General features: G+C 31.8%; 1 protein-coding gene across 1 annotated transcript in view; it reads left to right on the top strand.

Moving 5' to 3' along the window:
• The first annotated feature begins 8,605 nt into the window (after nt 1–8,605).
• LOC126889302 (uncharacterized) overlaps nt 8,606–20,329 on the top strand; it is a 59,477-nt gene continuing 47,753 nt past the window's right edge. The window contains exon 1 of the mRNA XM_050657449.1: nt 8,606–8,648. The gene's annotated coding sequence lies outside the window, so the exon portion shown is untranslated. The remainder of the gene's footprint in view (nt 8,649–20,329) is intronic.

Genomic DNA, 20,329 nt, shown 5'->3' on the forward strand with positions numbered 1-20,329 from the left:
CGCGAAAAAAGACATCCTCATTCACCTCGACGCTTCGAAAATGATGTGTCTTATCTATTTCAATTGTTTATTAATAAATTTATTTGCAGCACTGAAAAATTCTTTGTAAACACGGAGAACCAACACGTCCGTTTTGTTTCGATGCTCGATACAGAATATTATTACTGTGAAGAAACTTATACAAAGCCATTGAAAATAATCGTAATTAAGAAAGGCATATATAAATAAATACAACAAAAAAATATAAAAAGAGGAAAAAAAAAGAATAGAAGAGGAACAAAGCTATCACTAAAATAGAGAAGTACTTATATTTTTGTAAATCATTTTTATCAAATAGGTTATTACTATTCAAAAATAGTTATTTTTTATTATTATCAAAAAAGAGTAGTTTTAGTTGGGCTAATGGATTAAGTCCACAGTCAAAGAAATCCGAAAGTACACACACTAAGAAAGGCCGATAATAGAACGAGTGATGGAGTTTAAATATCTAGGCATCATACTATCCAGCTAAAAAAGGAACAGAAGTGGAAGTGAATAGAACAAACAGAGCAACAGGTTTCCTGAATGAAATGATATGGAGGAATAAAAATATTTGGAAAGAAATAAAAGGTAGAATTTACAAAACAGTCAGCAGAACAATACTGGCATATGTGGCACAAACACGACCATACAGAGAGGACAAAAGGATTGCTAGAAATAGCAGAGATCAAACTCTTCGAATCATCGATGGTAAGACACTATGAGACATAGTCCAGGGCGCATCTGTTTTGAGATGGACGTTGGTACGTGACTCATATTGTTTTGCAGAAATTGCTTGAAATTAACTCATATACTAATATTTGACTTATCTTCCCACTCAAAATGGTCTGGAACATTGTTTAAATAATCAAAATATCAAAAAATGAAGGAAAAATTCGATTTTTTCTTCATTTTTTGATTATAACTTTAAAAGTATTCACTTCCGAGAAAAGTTGCATAAACAGAAAAGTTGCGTAATTAAATTTCCAACCTTAGATAAAATTTTTAAAAGTTGTCACCCTTGTTGCAAAATAGCAATAATTGCGAAAAAACCTTAAAAAAACAAGGATTTGCATTTTACGTTTTTTAAACATTTATGCTAGACTTAGGACCTTTATATTTTATCCAGAAAAGCTCTATGATATAATAAAACAACACTGTAAATTTAATTAAGACCGGTTCAGTAGATTTTGCAAAATAAATTTTTCAATCCAGCTTTCTCAAAAAAAAAAAAAATCATTTTTTCAAAATGTTGCAGGACTCAAAATAAAGAAGATAACAAGTTGAAATTTGTTTTCCGTATAGAAGAATACTGTAGCTTTCATTCGTAATTTGCAAAATTAAAATCAGTTAAATACCACGGAGTCAGAATTTTTTTTTAAATAGAGATTAATTTTTGGTGGTACGCGCAGGACAGCGGTGTTCGATTCACACAAGTTGATTTCCACCAAAATTTCTTCCAATCTTTATCTAATATATTATTTTCTTGCTCTATATTTTGTTGTATTTTAATATTTTAATTTCACAAAAATCAAACTAATTTCGTTATTCTTTGTGAAATATTGTTTAAACAATTGCATATGTTTAAAAATATTAAACTTTTATTGTCTAAGTTAAAATATATGAAAAAAGAAAATTTTTGCTAAAAAAGGGTTATTTCAAAGGACAGAGTATGTCTTTTTATTTTGCAATAGACAAATTTATTTATTTATATCGAAATGTACTAAAAATTAAAATTTATCAATCAGTATCTTTCAGTGGAATGTCCAATCAGAGCAAACATATCCGCTGTCCTGCGCGTAGCACCAAAAATTAATGTTTATTTAAAAAAATTCTTGACGTCGTGGTAGTTAACGTCGTGGTATTTTAATTTTGAAAATTCAAAATGAAAGCTACTTTATTCTTCTACATGCAGAAAAAAATTCAACTTGCCGTCTGCTTTAGTTTCAATCCTGCAACATTTTAAAAAAATGAACATATTTTGCGAAAGCTGGATTTCAAAATTTGTTTTGCAAGATCTATTCAACCGATCTTAATGAAATTTACCGCATGGTTTTATGATATAAAGTTTTTCTGGGTAGAACATTAAGGTCCTACGTATAGCATAAATGGTTAAAAAACGTAAAATTCAAATACTGGTTTTCGTATATTTTTTTCGCAATTATTGCTATTTTACAACAAGGGTGACAATTTTCAAAATTTAAAACTAATTCTATATTGTAGAAAATTCAATTCCGCAACTTTTATGTCAGTGCAACTTTTCCAGGAAATAAACACTTTTAAAGTTATAATCAAAAAACGAAGAAAAAAAATCGAATTTTTCCTTCATTTTTTGACATTTTGATTATTTAAACAATGTTCCGAAACTATTTGAGTGGAAGTATAACTTAAATATTATTACATGAGTTATTTTCAAGCAATTTCTGGAAAAAGATATGAGTCACCTCTCAACATCAAACTGTACTAAAATTTTTACAGATGCGCCCTGGTCTAACAGAGTTAGAAGTACAGATATACGACGGAGGTGCAAGGTGGAGATATTAAAAACTCTGTAAGAACCAGAAGAGTAGAATGGAACGACCACATAAGCCGAATGACAAGAGATAGAGTAGTTAGTAAAGACGGAGACAGACGGTTCCCCAATAGGAAGGCGATCAGTGATAAAAACAGATTCGTGTCGACACAAAACTAAAAAAAGGAAGGAATTTTAATCACATAATTATACGGCTTTTTCGTAATTGGATAATGACATATGGATTTAATCGACAATATTCAATTCTGGAATGCATGGCTGATTTTCGTGAATTAGGTTACAGTTACAACACTTTTTATAAGGCTTTCACAAGTTGTGTGCAATTATTTGGAAATACTGCTAGCCTAGTTCTGGAAGCTGCATAATAGTGGTCATTTCTCCAAACGCAGAGCTGAGTATATTGAAACTATTCATAGACTCATGTCTATGATAACATATCATAGACTAGAACCCAAAAATATCAATTTCAGTAATGGCTCAACAAACAGATTTGTCATATTATGTCAACTTATTGAAAAACACTTATAATATCAAGCTTAAAATTTGCTTCAGCAGCTGCTTTTAGTAAACTAGCAAAGAAGACTGGAGGTTTGTTGACGGTTTAATAATAACAATAATGACAATATCCCCCTCTTCTCCCAAAAAATTTTGGGAGATGCACCTGCATAACAAGTCACCTAGGGCTCCATAACACGGAAAGAGTCCCACCAGAGCTCAATCCTTTTGATACCATAGGTATCTGGGATGAGTCAGTTTTCCCCTTAGAGGGAGTGTAAGCCTTATGGCTAAGTCTGGATATCTCCCTCTTCTTCTTTTTAAGTGTCGTCTTCCGATCGGAGGTTGGATATCATCATCACTAACTTTATTATATCTACAGCTGCTCTGACGACAGAGAGACTGAGATGGATGGGACATATAGAAAGAAGAAATTCAGAAGCACTTTCTCAGAGCAGATCTCAGAAGAACCAGATAATTGCGGACCTTAAGAAAATGGGAGTTAAAGAATGGAAAATCATACGTAAAAATAGGAACGAATTTAGAAATATTCTAGATGTAGAAGGCTCCAAGTCACACAATAAATTGTAAAACCAAAATGTTAATGTGGACTCATTCCCCATGACAACTGAATCGGAAGAGGCCAAAAAGAGCGGCAATCACTCCGCTTAGAGTGCAGATGCCATAATGATGATGATTATTGCTTTATAATAGGTAGAAATAATGGAACATTTTAATTAGACGTTAAAAATAATAACAAAGGGACTTCTCACTGTGTGTTGTTAGAACCTCTTAGTGTTGCTTAAATTTTTTCCAGCAGATTATTTCCATCGCCATTGTAGCCATTGAGCTAGATTTAAATAAATCTTTCTTTGATTTTAAATATATAAATATTATAATATAGAATTTCAGCCGGTTCAAACGTGTCTAAAATACTAATATTTTTATGATATCCGGAAGTAGAAAAGTTATTTACTGCAAATAAAAGAGAATGGGTAAAAAGCAGGAGCTCAAAAGTTTTCACATCTATATTCACGAGGGTCTGTGGGGATTTATGAAAATAAAACTTTGTTTGATAAAATAAATAAACTACGTTGTTTGAAATTATACTAAATTAAATGATAAAATCAAAGTAAGACGCGTGCATAGTTTTAAAAATATAATAAATCACACAAAATTAAAAGTTGAATAAATTGGTATAAATCTGTTGCTTAAGCTAGTTTTGTACGGATGCCAAACATTTGTTTGTTTTCTGTATGTCTGAGTTTCATACAGTAGTCTTCTTTCAAATTAAATCATATAGCAGAGTAAAGAATTATGTAATACATTTTTTTCACTGGTAATTTCTATTGATTTTGCTTTTTCATTAATGGTAGGGGAGCAAAGTATGCTAAGTTTGCAGTCACTCGAGTGTTTGGGGACCTATTGGGTTGTGATTATTAGGTCCAAAAACCAAAAATTAAGTAAAACCATTAAGTAAATTTTCCATTTCAGTAGGGACTTTCCATTTTTTAATTTAATTTTCTATTTCCAACAATCATGTTTTTAGATTATAGCGCCATCTATCCATAATTCGAAAAATTGTCTCGAATATAAGTTGCTTATTTTTACGTAAAGAATCCAAATCTGAAATAAAAATTTTGGGTCCCATTTAAGATTTTAAAGTAACCCCCCACTTCATCTCCGTGGGGGATCGTGTTTGCTGCCATTCGATAGATTTTTCAAATATATTGAATACGTGTGTGTATATTGCAGTTTTTCGATCTGATGTTCATTTTGCGAAATATCGCTGGTTTTGTACTTAAAATTTTAAATTTACCCCCCTCCGTGAGGTGTCATGTCTATCATTCGATAGAGTTTTGAAATAGTTATTTTCCTAACAAGTGCAGAAAGTCATTCTTTTCCGCACGCGACTGCAGTTTGCCGAACGACGCGAAGCGGGAGTTCGGCAAGCAGTCGAGTGCGGAAAAGAGACTTTCTGCAAGAGTTATATATATATAGTTTAGCTCTCCAGGCCTAGAAGGCCCATGGCTTGGTTTACTATTCCTTTCCAATCTCTCCTATTTGCTGCTTTATTTTTCCAATTTGTGATTTTCAGTTCTTCTATGTCTTTTTCAACATCTTTCTTCCATCTGGTTTTCGGTCTACCTTTCTTCTTCTTTCCTCCTATTCCTCCCGTTAGTATTTTTTTGGGAAGTCTCGTGTTTGGCATCCTTTGGATATGTCCCAACCATCTCAGTCTTTGTGATTTTACGATCCCTACTATGTTTGGTTCACCATACATCCTCTCCAATTCCACATTTGGTCTTCTTATCCACATTCCATTCCATATCTTTCCGCCAAATATTTTTCTTAGGACTTTTCTTTCCCATACTTTAAGCATGACTTGCTCGGATTTGTTCATCGTCCATGTTTCACTGGCATACAAGACTATAGGTCTTATCACTGTCTTGTATATTCTTATCTTAGCCCCTCTAGATATGTTCTTATTTCTCAATAAGTTGTTTAGAGCAAAGATACAACGATTGCCAGCCATAATTCTCGCTTGGATTTCTTCTTTTATATTTGGTCTCCTAGTGAATGTCGCTCCTAGATATTGGAATCTCTCTACTTCCTCGAATTTATATATTTTTGCCTCTGTGTTTATTGTCAGGTATTGTCCTTGTGTGTATTCTCGTTCTGTCCATTCCATATATTTAGTCTTTTCTTCGTTTATGTATATCCCTTTCTTTCTTCCTATCGCCTCTAGTCTTTTTAGTATTTCTTTTAATTCTTGTTTGCTTCTGGCTATCATTACTATGTCATCAGCGAATGCCAAGCATTGGTGTTTTCGTTGGTATACAAGTCCTGTCCTGTTAATTTCGGCTTCTCTGATGACTATTTCAAGAAGGATACTAAACAACAGTGATGACAGTGGGTCTCCTTGTCGTACCCCTTCACCGACCCTAAACTTATCTGTTTCCTTTCCATTTATTTTAACCCTGTTCTCTGTTTCTCTGAGTGTAATTTTTACCATCTTTATTAATTTTTTACTAATTCCAATTTCACATAGTGCTTTGTATATTTCTTTTCGTTTAACTCTGTCAAAAGCTTGTTTAAAGTCAATGAATAGGGCCATTGTAGATTTTCCGTATTCGTAGCTTTCCGCTTGTATCTCACGCAGCAGGAAAATTTGATCCACCGTGCTGCGTCCTCTTCTGAATCCACATTGATATTCTCCTATGTCATTATCTATCTTTTGTGTTATCTTGTCTTTTATATGTACTGCAAGTATTTTATATGCAACGTTTAGTAGGGCTACTCCCCTGTAATTATGGCATAAACTTTTGTCGCCTTTTTTGTGAATTGGACACAGTGTGGCTTCAGTCCATTCTTTTGGTATGTGTTCTTGTTCCCAAATTTCTTTTATCAGCTTTTCCAAATGCTTAATTAGTACTGGTCCTCCATATTTAAACATTTCAGCTGTTATTTCATCCTTACCTGGGCTCTTGTTTTTCTTTAGTTTTTCTATTATTTCTTTTATTTCTTTTTCATTAGGCGGTCTTTCCTGTATTTCTTCTTGATCAATATTTTCATTCGGTCCTTCTTCTTCTTCTTCTGCATATTCTGTTGTGGGAATTTCATTTAGAAGCTCTTCGAAGTATTCTCTCCATCTGCTCAGTATTTCTTCGTCGCTTACTAAATTCCTTCCATTTTTGCTTTTGTAGTGTACAGGTTTTCTTTGGAACCCCTTTTTCTCATTTTTTACTCCTTGATATAAGTTCCTGACTTCTCCATTTTTATAGTTTTCTTCTATGCATTTCAATTTATCTTCGTTGTACTTTCTTTTCTTTGCTCTTATGATTCTTTTAGTTCGTTTTCTTTGTTCGTTGTATTGTATCTCCATCTCTGGTGTTTTCACTTGCATCATTTTGAGTCTTAACTTATTTCTTTCATCCAGTTCTATTTTACATTCTTCATCAAACCATTCTTTGAATCCATCTTTTATATTTCTATTACTGACTTGCGCTGCTTTGGTCATACATACTTTTATTTGCGTCCATTTTTGTTCGATGTTTTCATTTTTTGCAATATTTTCCAGTTCTCTAGTGACTAGTCTTTCATATTTACTTTGTTCTTCTTCTGACAGTAGTCTAATAGGTTTAGTTACTTTGTACCTTTTTTTCTGTTGATTTCTAAGAACTGGTATAACCTGTTTAAGTTGTATTCCGACTATAAAGTGATCTGTGTCTGCATCCGGTCCTCTATATGTTCTTATGTTCTTTATACATTTTTCCATGTCTTTTTCGATGAGCACATGATCTATTTGATTTATGGTTTTTCCATCTGGTGATCTCCATGTTCCTTGATATATTCTTTTGTGTTGAAAGTACGTGCTCATAACGATCATGTTTTTTTCTTTTGCAAAATCTATTAAGAGGTGACCATTTTCATTCGTTGTTTCATGCAGACTATATTTTCCTATGGTGGGTGTGTATATTTCTTCTTTTCCTATTTTCTGTGCAAGAGTTAGGAACAATATTTTTTCTAAGAGTCTTTAAAAAAGTACCAAGTCTTAATCAATTAATTTAATTAATATGAAAATACATACACAAATTAATTCTTTGACAAGGTTGTCAAAACCAAACTTTCAATATAATTAGTTAGCATGACGACGATCTTGGTTTCCATAACGATGATTCAAAACGACTGTTATTGTCTACCGATTTGACTTTCGAATATTATGTCAAAATAACTTTAGTTCATCGAATTGTCGCGTTAATTTCATTAAAACAGGAACACAATAAGATATATTTGAAGTAAATTAGTAAATAATATCTAATTATTAGTTTATTGCATGTATTATAATTACTTTAAGGCCATATTAACATATCTAAATTAACACGCGTGCGGAAAAGTAAAAACCGCGTGCGGAAAAGTAACACGCGTGCGGAAAAGTAATACGCGTGCCGAAAAGTGAAACTTTCTAAACTAAAATGCGTGCGCGAAAGTAGACATTTTTGCACGTTCGTAGAAAAAATATTAAAGACCTATTTTTTAGTTTTTCGATCTCATGTTCATTTCGCGAGATATTCGCTTTATTCTTGTGAAACTTTTTGACTCACCCATCTCCTTACGCCCCGCTGAAATCGTCAGATTTTGGAAAAATACACTCTTTTGCATGTACATAACTTAACTTATATTAATATGACAATTTTCAGTATTTTCAAGGATAGTTTTTTTTCGGGCTCCCTTTAACGAACTTCCCTGTGTTAAGAGCCAATATATGGTAGAGGTACATCTGCAGGGTACAAGGTTTCTCTTATGTGATAATCTGACGCGCTCGAGTAACTGAAAAAATCCCCTCTTGGGCTCCCCTAGATTCATCAGATAGATTTTGTTCAAAATTAAAAAAAATTTTCCAAAAATATTTATAACTAAAAATAAGTATTTTCTCGGAATCTTTTTAGTCACTTATTGTGAATAGAATATTTTAATCTTTCGTAATTTATTTTGCATAATAATTCATGTCTCTCTATTTTTTTAATAAATATACTTTGTTTTTATTGCAGGACTAAATAATTAGAAATGAAATAAAATCTACTGCTTTACTGGAATTGTGGTAAGTGTAAAATTGACTGTTTTCTTTTTATTGTTAACAATAGTCGTTGTAAATAATATTATGTATTTCTTGAAGTAGGAATTTCGGCTTGCAATTTTTAAAATAAATTCCAATTTTTGTGGGAATTACGAGCAAAAAATTTCCAGGTTTACAAAGTTACTAAAGTAAAGGGCAAGAGCTTACAATAGTGCTTTTAAAGAGTGATCCATTTCTCATTACAGTAGAAACCCGATAAGTCGGCCTCCGATAACCCGGAAGTCCGGCTAACCGGGACCGATTTTCATAAAAAAAAACAAACATTTTTTCAATTTGACTGAGTTTTTTACCAACGAATAAACAATACTGTATACAACTGTACGTAATTTAGATGTACTGTGCACATGTATTTTATGTTTTTGCAATTATAATGTGTTAATTAAATTGAAAATGGTTATTCATTTTTTATTTTTTATTTTTTTTTATTTTTTATAATGTGTATTTGTTTATTATTTATATGTATTTTATTAATTTTTACAATATTTTCCGGCTAACTATGATCGGCCGCGGTCCCGATTAATCTGACTTACCGAGGTTCCACTGTATTTGTTTATTGAAATATTTTACAATAAATTTAGAGTTCCACCAAAGTCGTCATTTGGTCTGCACATCGTGTTGGACATCTTTCTCCTGGTCTTCACGTTTTATCTTTCCTTCTCCTACTAATAGTTCCATAGTCCCATTTTTGTGGCTATGTGGCCGAAGTAATTTAGGTATGCTCGATTTCATTAATGTAATAGCCTGTCTTTTATATTAAGCTCTTCGCCGCAAATTTACAGTTTAATTCTGTGTTCTTTTTAATACATGCGTAGAATTCTTCTATCGAATCACATCTCGAAGGCTTCGATCGAAATTCTATCGATTATTTTGAGAGTCCATGTTTCACCTGCTTATGTAGTAATGGGAAAAAATCAGGCTATTGTCCAACCTGAGCTTGGTGTTTGTTGTTGTTTTTGTTGTTGTGGTTGTTGTTGTTGTTACGTATTATATATAGTCTTTAGACCTTCTACCCTCTAGGGTGTAGGTATTAACGTGTGCTCTGTTAAATGTGCACAAATCTCTTCCATTGCTTTCTGTCCTGTGCCATAGCCTTTGCTTCATTCCATGGTATTCCTTTTTTGTCAAGAATCCATGCCATCACTCCGTTCCATGTCTCTCTCGGTCTTCCTCAACTTCTTTTTCTCTGCACCTTCGTTGCCCATATCTTTTTAACTGGTACTTCTTTCTGTAGTCGTTGTAAATGCCCCCACCAACTTAATTGTCTTTTTTCAACATACTCCATCATTGCCTCGATTTTCAGTCCTTCTCTTATGTAGTTATTCCTTACCCTATCCCTTCTAGTGACTCCTTGAACACTGCGCAGAAACCTCATTTCTGCTGCCTGTATCTTACTTTTTTGTTGTCTATTTAGTACCAGGATTCACATCCATGTGTAAGTAATGGTCTGTATATAGCCTTAAATACCTTTATTTTCGTATGTTTCCATACCTCTATCTTGTTAATGATTGTTTTTCCTATTGCGTGGTACAGTCTATTCACTTTATCAATTCTTTTATTAATCTCAGCTCCCTGTTTACCTGTTTCTTCAATGGTTACTCCCAAGTACTCAAATGATTGTACCGGTCTAATCTCTGTATCATCTATCTGAACGTGTACAGTACATCCTCTCTTTCTTTGGCTATTACCATTACCTTCGATTTTTCTTTGTTCATAGTCATACCATACTTTTTTAAAACTGTGTTCCATGTTTTTACGCTTCTTTGTAACTCGTCTTCAGTCGCTGCTAAAATTACTACATCGTCGGCAAATGTGCAATCTGCTATCTCTTTGCTTTTCAGATTTCTATACCCTATGTGTAGTGGTCTGACTTTTGTTTTTGTTTCTTTTATTATACCGTCCATAAACGTAATAAACAATAACGGGCTCAAGCTTTCCCCTTGTCTTACACGTTCAGTTGTTCTGAACTGGTCGGAGATCATATTTTTACTTATCACATGGTTTTTAGTGTCTCTGTATATTGATTTAGTTACCCGTATAAGTTTCTCTGGTATATTTCTGTTCTTCAGACTTTTACATACTTTTGATCTAGGTACTTGATCGAATGCTTTCTCCATATCAAGGAAACTGAGGTACGTCTTTTTCTTCCTAGATAATCTTTTATTTTTTATTATATCGTTTAACGTAAAAATGTGATCTTGTGTAAATTTGTAGCGTGTATTTTTCCCAGTGTAGATTTTAATTTAGTTTTCATCGCTTCACGGTTTTTGACTTAACTGCCTGTAGATTTTAGAATCTTTATCGCCGTGTTTTTCTCAGAAACACATGTGTTGCTATCGATAGATACGATTCTCACGCAAAGTGTGAGCCTTTAATAGGTTTTTTTTGGGTAAAATATATCGCCTTTGCCTCTTATAACTCATTTAAGAATTAGGGTTGCTAAGCCCTTTTCGAGTGTTAACCAATCTGTTTTTAAATATTTCGAATAACTTTAGTTAATTCCATTTTCATATAGCTATCTAGTGAGAATCACAATCGTCCATTTATCAATTTTTTTTGTGTTTATATGCAATTTGTTAACCATTTTTAAATGATTATTTTTTAATTTTTATTTTTGTAATTGACATTTTTACGCTTCATTTATGTATCATTATCGTTGTTCAGTATTTCGATATTTTAATTAATATAGCTGTTTGGTAAATGTCATTGCTAGATTTCGGAGGAGCTATCACCATTGTTGGTTATAAGGAAGCCCAAGTATATAAATCTGTCTAATACCTTGGAATTTGCCACTTAGTGTATGTGCAGTAGATTATTATTTAAGGCCATCGGTACATAATTCGCAAATATTTTATGGGTATCCCTACTTTTTCTGTCTTTACACGGCAAATTACGTGTAGTAAAATTCACACTGGTATGGATATGTAAATATTACTAGAATGTCATTCTACTTGAAAATGTCATCATTAATTTAAAGAGATGGCTCTTGAATGTTCTTGGATAACTGTTATTTTTATAATTGCAAATTATTAATTCAGTTAATAAATGTGATAATTTTTTCACCAACTATGTATTCAGTGATTATAATAATTTATATATACAACAAAAACTAATACTCAATCGAGAAAAGAGGAAAAGTGTTAAAGTGATTTTTTAATAATATATTGTTACTATGGAACGCTTACAATTTTGAACATCTTTAACAAAAAAATACTTGGATCACAGAATATATTATCCTGATGTATTCTCTGCTTGAATCTTCCACAAATAATACACAATAAATTTTTTGTAAGTTTTTTGAATTCCCTCTTGTCTTCTTCGCCTCAGCATCCATCTGGCTTGCAAATTTTAGAAGCCTTGGAGGTGATACCAAGAAATGGACCAATAAGTTTTCAATTTAAAAATTTTTAGTAATATTTTAATATTTTTAAATATTATTAATATTGCTATTAGGATTGAAAACTACTTCATCTTTCAACTTTTTATTAAGTTCACGTCTTAAATCAATTATTTATATCAAATACACTATATATCAATATTATTTAATCAACAACTCAAAATATTCCCGATGCCATGTCAAATATTTAAAATTGTCACTGATTGTCACTGTCTGACTGACAGTATGCTGACAATATTCTATTCGAGTGCGTTGTATGACAAAGATAGATTTGGAAATATTACCACGGACATTGTGTTCATTTTTTTCGAATCCTGAAAAAACCAATAAATATTTTTAAAAAATTTAAACGGAGAATGAAAGACTATATTATTACCGAGGGCCGAAAGTCCCTTAGAATAAATAAAAAGTTTATGTTGAATGAGATATTTTAAATTAAATATCACACTAAATTTTCTCTTAGGTTTTCACCCCTGTAACATATTAACATAAACATTATAGAAGTTCTCAGGGACTGTAGGCCCTCGCCAATAACATAATCTTTCATTCTGCGTTTAAATTTTTCAAAAATACTTATTAGTTTTCTCAGGATTCGAAAAAAATGAATCCCCATTTGAATAGCATGGCAGCCTATAATACGTACCCATCCTCTTAATCTGTCTACGATCAATATATTTGTTTTTCCGATGTTGATCTGAAGTGAGAATGCTTTGTTCGATGATTGCACTTATTTCGACGTCATTCGCCATTCGCTGCTATGGTTCATTTTTTAAATAGGAGGAGTAAACTTAAACGACAGATTCACACCCAATAATGTCACTACAAAAATAACCAGATCCAACTTCTTTTTTGGTTGATCATGTCGGTCTTCGATGGTAATCCATAAATATTATATTATAATAATACGTCGCCAAAAAGTTCTAAAAACAACTGTTTTTTTATGTAAAAGCAGACTAAAAATATAAAAATTAAAAGAATATGGTAGAAGCACAAAAAATCACCGACAGAACTTAATTAACCTATGAAATTTAAATGTCATTAGTGTCAAACTATCATAAATGTCAATATTGACATAATAATTAGTGACACTTATAATTTAGTGGAGTAAACATGCCTGTGGTTGGACCAATTACAAACAAGTATTTCTCCTTCTATTTAAAAAACGAGGTATAGTATATGTCATACCCATATCGCAGGTTACTAATTTTTTTGTCTACTATCGTGATTACTCCGTTCCTCCTAGTATTATTCCCATTATATATTCAGAATATATGTTGTACAATTCTTTGTCCTTATTTATGTATAGACATGACTCTGTTTGTTTTTTCAATGTGCTTTCAGTAACAGTGGCGGCTCGTGGCTTTAGGAGCAGGGTCGGCAAGGTTATGTCTCCTCAGATAGGTATGCCATCTAATTAACGGCTTCAATTTCATAGAAGATTTTGGTTTTTGTTTTTTTTATTTTTTTTTATTTTTTTTGTTTTTTTTTGTTTTTTCCTATAATTTAGAACCTAAACCTGTTTATAAATTAACTCTGGTCTATGTAATTTCGAAGTAGCAAAATGGGTTATAACATCATTGTAAAATTTATTATTGTTTTGGAGAGGTTTTAAAAGTTTTTTTCTATTGACATTTGAGACAAATTTGACATTCTCTCTTGTTTCATGGTGTTTCGACAATACGTTTTGACTCTTTTGAGACAAGAGAAATCCCGTTCATTTGAGGCAAAATTTGCCCACATTTGAGCACAATAATTTATTAATTTCGGGAATTAATTTCGGGAACCTAATGAATTGCAGTATATAAAATTAAACATATTTTGTAACTTATCCCACCTTCCGAAAATATTTAGATCAGCATATAAAACTGTTATTCCATTTTCTTATTTTATTTGATTAAAGAATGATGGATAATTTTTAATAAACTTGTCTAATAGATATTCTGAAAATTCTTTGAAAATAATAATTGAGTTATCCTTCCACTCAAAAAGGTCCGGAATATGGTTTAAATAATCAAAATGTCAAAAAATGAAGAAAAACTTCGATTTTTTCTTCGTTTTTTGATTTTAACTTTCAAAATATTCACTTCTGAGAAAAGTTACACTGACATAAAAGTTGCGTAATAAATTTCCTACAATATAGGATTGGTTGGATTCCTAAAATTTTTAAAAGTGTCATCCTTGTTGCAAAACAGCAATAATTGCCAAAAAAACATAAAAAATAAGTTCGCATTTTACGTTTTTCAACCATTTATGCTACACTTACGACCTTCATATGTTAACCCGAAAACCTTTATGATAATAATAAAACAATGCTGTAAATTTCATTAAGATCGATTCAATACATTTTGCAAAATAAATTTTGCAATCCAGCTTTTGCAAAAAAAATTAATTTTTTCAAAATGTTGCAGTATTGACAATAAAGCAGATAGCAAGTTGATTTTTTTTTACATATAGAAGAAAGGTACAGTGTTCTTCTATACGTAAAAATAAATTTAACTTGCTGTCTGCTTTATTTTCAGTTCTGCAACATTTTGAAAAAATGTATTGTTTTATTATATGATATAGTTTTTCTGGGTAAAATTATGAAGGTCCTAAGTGTAAAATGCGAATACTTGTTTTTTATGATTTTTTCGCAATTATTGCTATTTTGCAAAAAGGGGGACAATTTTTAAAATTTTTAACTAATCCTATAGTGTAGGAAATTTAATTACGCAACTTTTATGTCGGTGCAACTTTTCTCGAAAATAAATACTTTTAAAGTTATATTCAAAAAATTAAGAAAAAAATCGAATTTTTCCTTCATTTTTTGACATTTTGATTATTTAAACAATGTTCCGGACCTTTTTGAGTGGGAGGATAACTCAAATATTATTATATGAGTTATTTTCAAGCAATTTCTGCAAACAAATATGAGTCACCTCTCACCTCTCAACGTCCAAATTAATGTTACTAATATTTTTACATATGCGCCCTGGTCTATAGGTACGTGTCTTGTTGCCGTTTGCAGATCACCGCTCGGCAGATTGTTTATCTGCCGTACTTGTCATTCAAATAAATACGGGGAATGTATAATTGGTTGCCTATCGGCTAATATTCCATAGCTTGTTATTACAAGCAAATGGTCAATCTGGGGACGGCTTGCCGAAGCGGGCCTTATAATAATTCACACAATCGTAATCATGTGCAGGGCTAGGATCATTATTTTGAAAAGTCTCTCACGCACAGCGCGCAGGGATCACTTAACGTATATAACTTTAAAATTTTAACACCACATATCACGTGAAAAACCATAAAATCATATGACCATTCAGAAATTCATAACGGAAAAAGAGAGATTCAACATTACAGATATCCCAAAACAATAAGAGACACACTAAAATAAGTGATGGAAGTATTTAAAAAATACTAAAACTTATGTAATAGATGAAAACAGATATAAAATATTAGATTAAACAAATGAGGGAAGATTAAAAATCATATGCAAATGAAATAAAAAAGTTAAAGAAGAAAATGAAAATTTTGGGAAAGGAAATTAAAATTTAATATTAGAATTAAAAAAAAAATAAAGTTGAACAAGAAATAGATCCATGAAGAAATAGCATACGCCAGTCAATGGGAACAAGAATAGGATATTACCTCCGAATTCTATCCTACTGCATGAATTTTAATGAAATTTTGGGAATAGCCTCTACTTATCTCCTATTTTAAAGTCTATCCTATGCCCATGTGTGCTTTTATCTTGGGGGTGGAAAATTGCTTGATTAAATTAATCACGGAAGTGGCTAGAGAACCTAATTTTTTTTTGAAAACTCAATACTTTATGAGTTATTCGTGGTTGAAAATTGGCCATTTTCATTGAAACATAACACCTTTTCGAACGGTTTTTTGCGAATACCTTAAAAATTGTGCATCTAACAAACAAATTATATAAAACGTTTTTGTAGCTTATAGAAAACAAAGAGGTTAGTTCTTTCATAAATATTCTAGTTATAATACAAAAAGAGATATGGTAGGTGAAAATGGTTTCTTTTTTTGGTGCATGCTCCAATCGGTGTATTCAACTTCACATAACAGAGAAACGGTCGATTTTAGGTGTATAATGCTACCAATACCTTTTGTAGTGCTTGAAAAGACCTTTAAAATGAGCAATATTAAAGGTCGATTACATATAAACTAAGCGATATATGCTGCAAAAAAATTGGTGACTAATGTATTTTAAGAAAAAATGAGAAGTATATTTAACCCCTCATCCACCAGAATTTTAATGCATCATTTTAGGTCTACAATACATTTTATTATAGTGTTATTTCTATGTTCAAAAATTTGGACGGGTTGAAATGAATGGTTTTTCAAAAAAAAATTAAATCAATTTATACAGCGCATTTTTAAATTTTCTTAAAAATCTTCCTTTTTCTACATGTAACTTGAAAATGATGAGAGAAATAATAATTAATGAAAAATAAAAACAAAATTTTTGTCCAACAATAGTTATTTATGAAACAGTTCGTGAAGTATGCTTTTTGCGAACGCACGCGATGTTTAGAGCACGAGCGACAACGGAGTGAGTGCTATACATCGCGTAAGTTCGCAAAAAGTTCTTCACGCACAGTTTCATACAATATTTTATCTATGATGAACAATTAATAAACAACTAAAAAATGGAAGATCTCCGGGTCCAGGTGGAATCAATGCCGAACTACTGAAAAATGGAAATAAAAAACTTTTCGAATCTCTGGCATATGTATTTACAAAGTACATCAATGGCGAAAATGTAACCAGTGACTGGAAAATAGCTTAAATATCATCGATTCATAAAAAGGGCAATAAACTAAAATGTAGCAATTATCGCGGAATATCAGTAACAAATACCATAAGCAGAGTATATACAACAATTTTAAGAGAACTGATCGAACAAGATCAGGATACGAAGAAGAAGAACAATGCGGGTTTAGAGCTGGAAGGTCCTGTACGGATAACGTATTTTCGTTAAAACAAATCATCTACAAAAAAATTAGAACGGAATAGGCCAATACACCTACTTTTTATAGATTTACAAAAAGCATAAGACAATATACCGATACCGAAACTATGGGAAGTACTGCAAAACTCCAACATTAACTTTACTCTCATAAAAGCTGTCCAAAATTTATACAGTGACATGAAATCTGCAGTCAAATTAGGAAACAAAATAACAGATTTGTTTACAGTCAACAAAGGTCTACGACAAGGATGTTGCGTATCACCGAGTCTGTTTAAGATTTATATCGCCAAAGCCCTTGCAATATATGGAAAAGAAAATGCAGTGGAATGGGCATTCAAATCGACGACAACACCTGCCTGTACACCCTTCAGTTTGCAGACGATCAGATAATATGTGCAAACGATAAAGAAGATTTGGAATATATGACTCGCAAATTGAAGAATACGAAAAATGGGGATTGCAGGTGAATGTAGAAAAACACAATATTTATGCCTAGATGAGGATTCAACTTATATGATATTGGACAATAATCAGAAAATAACTAGCTGTGATAAATATAAGTATTTGGGCATTAATTTCAACAAGGAAGGTACTGACGATGCAGAAATTAAGAGCAGAATAAATAAAGCAAGAACGACAATTAAATCATTGAACGGAGTTTTGTGGAGTACCGAGATAGGGAAACAAAGAAAAATGCGAATATACAACACCATGATTAAGAGCACATTGGTATACGGATCCGAAACATGGAGAATAAAGGAACACCTAAAACGAAAAATAGAAGCTACTGAGATGGACGCCCTAAGAAAAGCAAATAGAACATCGAGATTGGACCGGGTTAGATATGAGGAAGTAAAGCGAAGAATGAATTTACAGGAAACGGTTGTAGAATGCATTGAGAAGAATCAATTAACGTGGTACGGACATGTTCAGAGAATGGGGGATGTAAGACTTCCAAAGAAAATTATGAAATCGATACCCACAGAAAACAGAAAAAGAGGAAGGCCAAGAACGACATGGATACAAGGAGTAAGACGATCAATGAGTGTACGAGGATTAGAAGATGAAAACTGCAATGATAGAAGATATTGGCAACAAGGCATCGAACAACGTCCGAGGATGTTTTGAACCCGAATTTATATATTTATATGAACAAATAAAAAAACTGTAACTCTTCGTCACTGGAATTTATTTCTATTCTACAATTTTTAGAACTTTGGCATTTAAAAATTCTAACTTCTTTCAAACCACATAACTGTCAAAAGTTTTGTAGTAATTTATTGCTCATTATGTCATCACCATGACAACGCGAAAGTTAGGATATTCGATTATATGAAAGTGTGTCAAAAACAGTGCGAAAAAGTAAGTCCCATTTAAAATACATTGTTACTTCACGCACACTTTAAACACTTCACGCACTGCTATCTATAATGACAGTTTTCACAAACTAAAAACTTATACATAATATGACATAGAATAGATAAAACCCTACATTTTTTGCGTTATCGTTTTTTCGTATCTCGTACCATTTTCAAGTTACATGGAGAAAAAGGAAGATTTTTAAGAAAATTTAAAAATGCGCTCTATAATTTGATCTGATTTTTTTTCAAAAACTATTGATTTTAACCCCGACCAATTTTTGAACATATAAATATCAATATAAAAACGTATTATAGAAGGAATACGATGCATTTAAATTCTGATGGATGAGGAATTAAACATACTTCTGATTTTTCTTTTAAATGCATTAGTCATCAATTTTCTGCAACATATCTCGCTTAATGTGAATGTAATCGACATTTAATATCGCCCCATTTTAAGGTCTTTTCAATCGTTACAAAAGGTATTGGTAGCATTATACACCTAAAATCTACCGTTTCTCTTTTATTTCAAGTTAAATACACCGATTTGAGCATGCACCAGACAAACAAACTCTTCTCACCTACCATATCTCTTTTTGTATTATAAGTAGAAGATTTATGTAGGAACGAATCTCTCTGTTTTTTATAATCTGCATAGTTTTTAAGGTATTCGAAAAAAACCGTCCGAAAAGGTGTCATTTTTGAATGAAAACGGCCAATTTTCAACCACATAACTCAAAAATATTCAGTTTTCAAAAAAATATAGCACAGTTTTTCCTTAGAATTGGGTCCTCTGGGTACTTCCGTGGTTATTTTAGCCAAAAAAATGTCTACCCCCGAGAAGGGGTGGAAACCACCCCTAGATAAAAGCACACATCGGCATAGGGTAGACTTTGTTTCTTGAGGTGTCTTCTACTTACTTTAAAAAAATCAAGTAAATAGATGTAGTAGGATGGAATTCGGAGCCAAATAACCTCATTGACTGCCCAAGGAAAAAATATTATAATTCTAAGCGACCCGAAAAATGATACGGGAAATTACGTAAATCTCAAAAACGCTATGAAGAATTTTTATCAAACAGTCCACAGTTGGAAATAAATGGCAGAACTGCATTATAGCTAAATAGCCAGACATGAACAGGAAATGTAAATAAAAAACATTAAAAATAAGGAAATCTTCCCTTACTCCTCCGACGCACGGCCGAAACAGAGTCTTAAGTAAGCCGGGTTTTGGTTTTTTGTAAATATTTTCTTTTAAAATTATTATTTATTATGATTTAAGGTTTTAGTCATTCCTCATAAATGTTATTCTGTTGCCTTTTGGAGACATTCGAGTTTTTAGGTTATACTATAATCCGCTTGGGTTATTTAATTCCCGGTTTCGGGGAGCATAGGAAAAGGTCGACTTGCGAGGATACTGAAATGTTTTACATTTTATTTACTTCCTTTACAAGTGTTATAATTTATAATATATTTTTTATAAATTTAATAATAAATTATTTAATGTTTATTAATTTTATTATTTAATAATAAATAATTTTAAATAATTAATATATTTTTTATATAGCTATATATTATTAACTTGTAATATATAAATTCCAGGTTATACAGGGTGTCCAGAAAAATAGTGCGTTCCTTAAAGGTATAGGTAGAAGGCACCATGTAGAACAAAAAACTCTTATAACATTTCTTTCTAAATTCAACCGTTTGACCAAAAAACTATAAAACATTTTGGAAGGCAAATTCAAATCTGGCAACTCTGTGAAGTACAAAAATCTAAACGTAAATAGTCGCATGTTTAGTAAACAGATAATTTAGAAGAATCCTGTTTAGTGTCAACGCCGAAAATGTTTTTGAATCATGTGTTCATGAGTAATATTATGATATTATGTTGTTTATTTATGGCAGAT

This window comes from Diabrotica virgifera, chromosome 1, assembly GCF_917563875.1.
Source record: "Diabrotica virgifera virgifera chromosome 1, PGI_DIABVI_V3a".
Lineage (NCBI taxonomy): Eukaryota > Metazoa > Arthropoda > Insecta > Coleoptera > Chrysomelidae > Diabrotica > Diabrotica virgifera.